The sequence below is a fragment of the Eucyclogobius newberryi genome, unplaced genomic scaffold, assembly GCF_026437365.1.
Source record: "Eucyclogobius newberryi isolate DKJ021-1_F unplaced genomic scaffold, fEucNew1.0.hap1 SCAF_17, whole genome shotgun sequence".
NCBI lineage: Eukaryota > Metazoa > Chordata > Actinopteri > Gobiiformes > Gobiidae > Eucyclogobius > Eucyclogobius newberryi.
Window position 1 is genome coordinate 29440565 of NW_027315801.1, and position 7500 is coordinate 29448064.

The window sequence follows — 7500 nt, forward strand, 5'->3', positions numbered from 1 at the left end:
AATGTTCGTTATGATGTGCAGCTATTTACTTTATAAAATGTGCTATACAAACAAATGGATTGAAAACATTTAAAATATACAGTAGATAAGTTTAATGTCAATGCTGTGGAACATTCCAGGCAATAACATCTCCATGGAGACGAGCAGGTGACAGACCACACAACCACACAACTAAATAACCACACAACTACACAGCCACACAACAACGTAACCACACAACTACACAACTACACGACTAAATGACCACACAGCCACACAACAAAATAACCACACAACTAAACAACTGCCCAAGCACAACTCTACAACCACACAGCAACACAACCACACAACAAAGTAAGCACACAACCACACAACTAAATAACCACACAAACACACAACAAAATAACCACACAGCCACACAACAAAGTAACCACTCAACCACACAACTACACTACCACACAACAAAATAACCACACAACTACACAACCACACAACTAAACAACTGCCCAATCACACAACTTAATAACCACACAACTAAACAACCACACAAACACACAACTACACAACTACACAACAAAGTAACCACACAACTACACAACTACACAACTAAATGACCACACAGCCACACAACAAAATAACCACACAACTAAACAACTGCCCAAGCACAACTCTACAACCACACAGCAACACAACCACACAACAAAGTAACCACACAACCACACAACTAAATAACCACACAAACACACAACAAAATAACCACACAGCCACACAACAAAGTAACCACTCAACCACACAACTACACTACCACACAACAAAATAACCACACAACTACACAACCACACAACTAAACAACTGCCCAAACACACAACTTAATAACCACACAACTAAACAACCACACAAACACACAACTACACAACTACACAACAAAGTAACCACACAACTACACAACTACACAACTAAATGACCACACAGCCACACAACAAAATAACCACACAACTAAACAACTGCCCAAGCACAACTCTACAACCACACAGCAACACAACCACACAACAAAGTAACCACACAACCACACAACTAAATAACCACACAAACACACAACAAAATAACCACACAGCCACACAACAAAGTAACCACTCAACCACACAACTACACTACCACACAACAAAATAACCACACAACTACACAACCACACAACTAAACAACTGCCCAATCACACAACTTAATAACCACACAACTAAACAACCACACAAACACACAACTACACAACTACACAACAAAGTAACCACACAACTACACAACTACACAACTAAATGACCACACAGCCACACAACAAAATAACCACACAACTAAACAACTGCCCAAGCACAACTCTACAACCACACAGCAACACAACCACACAACAAAGTAACCACACAACCACACAACTAAATAACCACACAAACACACAACAAAATAACCACACAGCCACACAACAAAGTAACCACTCAACCACACAACTACACTACCACACAACAAAATAACCACACAACTACACAACCACACAACTAAACAACTGCCCAATCACACAACTTAATAACCACACAACTAAACAACCACACAAACACACAACTACACAACAAAGTAACCACACAACTACACAACTACACAACTAAATGACCACACAGCCACACAACAAAATAACCACACAACTAAACAACTGCCCAAGCACAACTCTACAACCACACAGCAACACAACCACACAACAAAGTAACCACACAACCACACAACTAAATAACCACACAAACACACAACAAAATAACCACACAGCCACACAACAAAGTAACCACTCAACCACACAACTACACTACCACACAACAAAATAACCACACAACTACACAACCACACAACTAAACAACTGCCCAATCACACAACTTAATAACCACACAACTAAACAACCACACAAACACACAACTACACAACTACACAACAAAATAACCACACAACTAAACAACTGCCCAAGCACAACTCTACAACCACACAGCAACACAACCACACAACAAAGTAACCACACAACCGCACAACTAAATAACCACACAAACACACAACTAAATAACCACACAGCCACACAACAAAGTAACCACTCAACCACACAACTACACTACCACACAACAAAATAACCACACAACTACACAACCACACAACTAAACAACTGCCCAATCACACAACTTAATAACCACACAACTAAACAACCACACAAACACACAACTACACAACTGCACAACTACACAACAAAGTAACCACACAACTAAACAACCACACAACTACACAACTAAACAACTGCCCAATTACACAACTAAACAACCACACACACATACAACTAAACCACCACACAACTACACAACAAAGTAACCACACAACTAAACAACTAAACAATCACACAACTACACAACCACACAACTAAACAACCACACAACTACACAGCCGCACAACTATACAACTGCCCAATCACACAACTTAATAACCACACAACCATACAACGAAACAACCACACAACTACACAACAAAGTAACCACACAACTAAACAACCACACAACTACACAACCACACAACTAAACAACTGCCCAATTACACAACTAAACAACCACACAAACATACAACTAAACAACCACACAACTACACAACCACACAACTAAACAACTGCCCAATTACACAACTAAACAACCACACAAACATACAACTAAACAACCACACAACTACACAACAAAGTAACCACACAACTAAACAACTAAACAATCACACAACTACACAACCACACAAACACACAACTAAACAACCACACAACCACACATCTACACACAGATCTCTTTAGACTCCAGCCTCTAAGCACAGAGTTCAAGTTGCTCCTGATATAAAGTGCCACAAATGTAGAACAAACGATACACAAAGTTATTTCTTTGACACAGTCACACATAGTAACACAACATGGCTTTTAGCTGATGCAACACACACAGAGTTTATACAAGTGCTAATGTTCAACTCCCGTCCCTGGTTGGGCTTTTCTGCATTAAAAACTATAATACAAAACAGTGAAGTATTTTAAATGACATTAAAACACCTCAATATGAACACATCAGTGCACTCTCCTTACTGCTGCCATAGCTGTTTTTTAATTCAGTCATTTTAGCTTTCATTGTTCTCTTTATTGTTGTTCTGTTTGTGTTGTTGACTTCTTCAACCTTCGACTCTAAATAAAACCTTATCCTTTTGCAACATTAAAGCAGGTGAGGAACAAGGATGTCACCATTTTGAATTTTAGATTATTGCAAGAAAAAACATTGCGATTTAACGATTCGTCACGATAATTAACATCACGACCAACACAACAATATCCTCAACGTTTGACCTGCTTTAGGAAATCAAACTGTATTTATAATTAGACATAAACGGCTAAATAAAAATGCACTTTACATTTATGTTTACCGGTACTTTTTTGAGGACGGGCTGAGTAGAAAGGCATTAATTTGGCTTCGAAAATAGTCAAATTTCTTAAAATTGAACTAAAAAAATACACAATTTTGATTATTTAGATGAAAATGGTCACTTTTCTATAAATTGAATACAAAATAAAATAAAAACAGATCCTAAAAATGTCCCAATTATCATTTCTGTCTTTATATTGCCACCTAAATAATCACAAATATCAACTAAACTTATAACAGAACATAATACAACTTCTGCTGATTGGACTGTAATTGTTCACTTCAAATTGTAATGCAAATGTTCTGCTTAAAACCCTCTCTTTAATGTACAGTAAGCCAGGGGCCCCTCTTTACGGAGCCAGAGGTGGAGGGCCATGTGCTGCACCAGGTGGGCGCTTTCTCCATTTACTAAAAGCTTCGAGCTCAGCCAAACCCAATTAGTATTATGTTGATATCTAAAGGCCCGGACGGAGCAGATGTCCAGCACTGAAAGCTACGAAAGTTTAGATATCCAACTGTACACGGGGCCAAATAGTAGTAGTCTGCAGTACATTGTGTATCCCGTGGGGTCCTTTTAACCCCCTCAGTCATTACATGCCCCACAGCCCCGCATCATTAGCCTTGTCCCGGGAGCAGACACAAAGCGCTCCCCTTCAGTGCACTTATCTGCATGTGTGCCCCCCTCACGCTCATGCAGCCACCTCACAACCGCGCCCACGGCAACAAAGGGTCCAAACACCAGCGGCTCCGGGGCCACAATGGCACATGACAATGGAAAGAGAATCTGAGGGGAAATATAAGAGAGATTCAGATGTGCTCAGTGGTGTTGAGTTTGGAAGGAGAGTTACTTTGGGGTCAGCACACACCTAAAAAAAAATATTTATTATCTATATTTATCTATAATTAACTGCTTTTCCTGCTTTTTTCTTCTCTCTGTGCACATTTAGGTTATTGTTTCCCAGTAAATACAAACAGGTAGATGACTTCAAATGAGTTCAGCTTTGGAAAGAAGGTCGAATTCAAGAGTATTTCAATGTTTTTTTTGGTCAATTAAAGCCTCTTTGACTTAAATATCTATTATATCCAAGTATAGGGAAAACAGTTGTGTTATTGTGTTATTCTCAGTTACAGACTGTGGCCAAATTATTTATTTAATTTTATTTCATTATCTTTGTCTGCCAGATTCTATTTTTCTTAAGGGATAAAAAAGTACTTTACATTTATATGTATTTTTCAACATAGATTAAATTAAAAATACTAACTCTTGCTTCATAAATTGTCAGGTCCACAATATTTTTTTAATTCTTACCATTATATTGTGACACAAATAATCACTTTTCAATTCAATTCAATTTATTTTTGTAACGCCCGAAATCAGAACAGCAGTCGTCTCGAAGGACAATGAAAACAGATTAAACAATGTTCATAGGAATTTAGCAAATGTCCCAGCATCCCCTGTCCTTACACAAATGTCCCAGCATCCCCTGTCCTTACACAAATGTCCCAGCATCCCCTGTCCTTACACAAATGTCCCAGCATCCCCTGTCCTTACACAAATGTCCCAGCATCCCCTGTCCTTACACAAATGTCCCAGCATCCCCAGTCCTTAGACAAATGTCTCAAAGTCCCCTGTCTTTAGACAAATGTCCCAGCATCCCCTGTCTTTAGACAAATGTCTCTAAGTCCCCTGTCTTTTGACAAATGTCCCAGCATCCCCAGTCCTTACACAAATGTCCCAGCATCCCCTGTCCTTAGACAAATGTCTCAAAGTCCCAGCATCCCCAGTCCTTAGACCAAAGTCCCAAAGTCCCCTGTCCTTAGACAAATGTCTCAAAGTCCCCTGTCCTTAGACAAATGTCCCAGCATCCCCTGTCATTACTACACAAATGTCCCAGCATCCCCTGTCCTTAGACAAATGGCCCGGCATCCCCTGTCTTTAGACAAAAGTTCCAAAGTCCCCTGTCTTTAGACAAGTGTCCCAGCATCCCCTGTCCTTACTACACAAATGTCCCAGCATCCCCTGTCCTTAGACAAATGGCCCGGCATCCCCTGTCTTTAGACAAAAGTTCCAAAGTCCCCTGTCTTTAGACAAGTGTCCCAGCATCCCCTGTCCTTACTACACAAATGTCCCAGCATCCCCTGTCCTTAGACAAATGTCCCAAAGTTCCCTGTCCTTAGACAAATGTCCCAGCAATGCATCCCCTGCTGTTATAAGCCACTCATAGCGTTATCCTTGGGAGTGGAGAGGCAAGAGTGGTTGGGTTGATATTGAACTTCATTCATTGGGAATAATGGGAACAATCCTGCGACGAGCCAGGGTGAACCCCGCCTAAGGCCCAAAGTCACTGGGATAGTCTCCAGTCGAAAATAAATGAATGAATGAATGAATGATTGGGAATATTAAAAACAATTGGGAAACAAGTTTGACTCCAGTTCATACTTTTCCATCTTTTTCCACATACTTTTTCCATCTCTTGGTCTGAACTTTAATCAGGTCCTTTCTGCTAGCGCGGCCTCCCTTTTTAACAGAGCTGTTAAATAGTTCTTTTGTGAGGGGAGTTTCCATGAGAAGGGGCTGTGGTCGGAGCGAGACACACTTCACCACTTGTGTCCTCTGTAAATATATTCTCACACTCCAAACTATGGCTAAGGTGGCTTTTTTAATCAAGTTGTAATTACAGCGGTTCTAACAGTCTGTCTGCAGCGTGTTTGGACAAAACAGATGCGAAGGCGTATTAAAAGTGATGGGCAGAGAGAAAGTGTAAATAGGAGCGGCATAATTACATGGGTGGAGAATATCCCATTGTGAGCGTGATGCGACGTGGGTGAAGGTGGCGCTCTGAGGACGATTACACAGTGCCAGGTTTGAGATATTTTTAAACTCTAAAGATGACAGAAGTTGGAAAAAAAAACAAATGATGCGCTTTAAGGTTCCAGAGCAGATTTAAATTGTTTCTCTTTTGACTTATTCATTGTTCATTGTTTTATGTTCCACCGAATCACCAAGACAAGTTCCTATGTTTGTGAATTTTGATTTCTGATTCTGATTTACCGTATTTTCCTGACTATAAGTCGCACCTGCCAAAAAAATGCATAATAGAGAAGAAAAAAACATATACAAGTTGCACTGGAGTATGAAATGTGGTTGCAAGTGTGAAAATAACAAATAATATCACATATAAGTCACTCCAGAGTATAAGTATAAGTATATAAGTATAAATATAAGGATAAGTCGCACCAGGGCCAAAACTATGAAAAAAGGTGCGATTTATAGTCCGGAAAATATGGTAATACATGATTAAAATGTGTATATAATTGGACAAATATGTAATAAATTTAAATTATTATTATTATAAATTGTGGTCTATGTATTTTCTACGCAATAACTAAATAAAGTAAATGTTGCCAACAAAATTTGAGATTTTCAAAAAGACCACACTATATTTCAATGCATACAAAGTAACAAGTATGACCCACAGTTACAAGAAAGCGAAAGAAACTGTAGCATTTGCTGTGTCTAAAGTGTTGAGGAATTGAAATGTATCTAAAGAAACATGTCGATCTGCTGAAGTCTTATGTGAAAGCGCAACTAAGTCCCAGCTTTATTCATGGTGAGATTTGAGAACAATCAGAGGACTTTGCCCCTCCCCCACTGCCTTTGAGCTTGAGCATATGCACTTTCTGATCATCCACAGGCCGGACAGGGGAGGAGGGGGTGAGGGAGGGGGGTACACCCATGGGACACGCTCAGTGGGAGGCTCTGATTATCACATACAATTGGGACTATTCTTTTAAATGACAATATACTTGCTTCAGGTTTTCGGCGGAAAAAAAACACGAAAAACTGGTAAATCACGCAGCGTTTTGCACTAACGCTTTCAAATCCAGCCGGCCTGATCTGTTGTATTTGGGTCAACGTGATGCCAACTGTCCTATTTTTCCATCCGACTAAACACACACGGAACTATCTCACACGCCCACTGCTGCAAACCCATTTCTCTGCAGATGCAACTGATCTGCTTGTGTTTATTTGCAGAGGTGAAGGGGGAACTCGAGTACAACA

At 39.8% G+C, this 7500-nt stretch overlaps 1 protein-coding gene across 1 annotated transcript in view; it reads right to left on the reverse strand.

Moving 5' to 3' along the window:
- LOC140363345 (CD9 antigen-like) overlaps positions 1–7500 on the reverse strand; it is a 17266-nt gene that overhangs the window by 7796 nt on the left and 1970 nt on the right. The gene's annotated exons all lie outside the window — the stretch shown is intronic.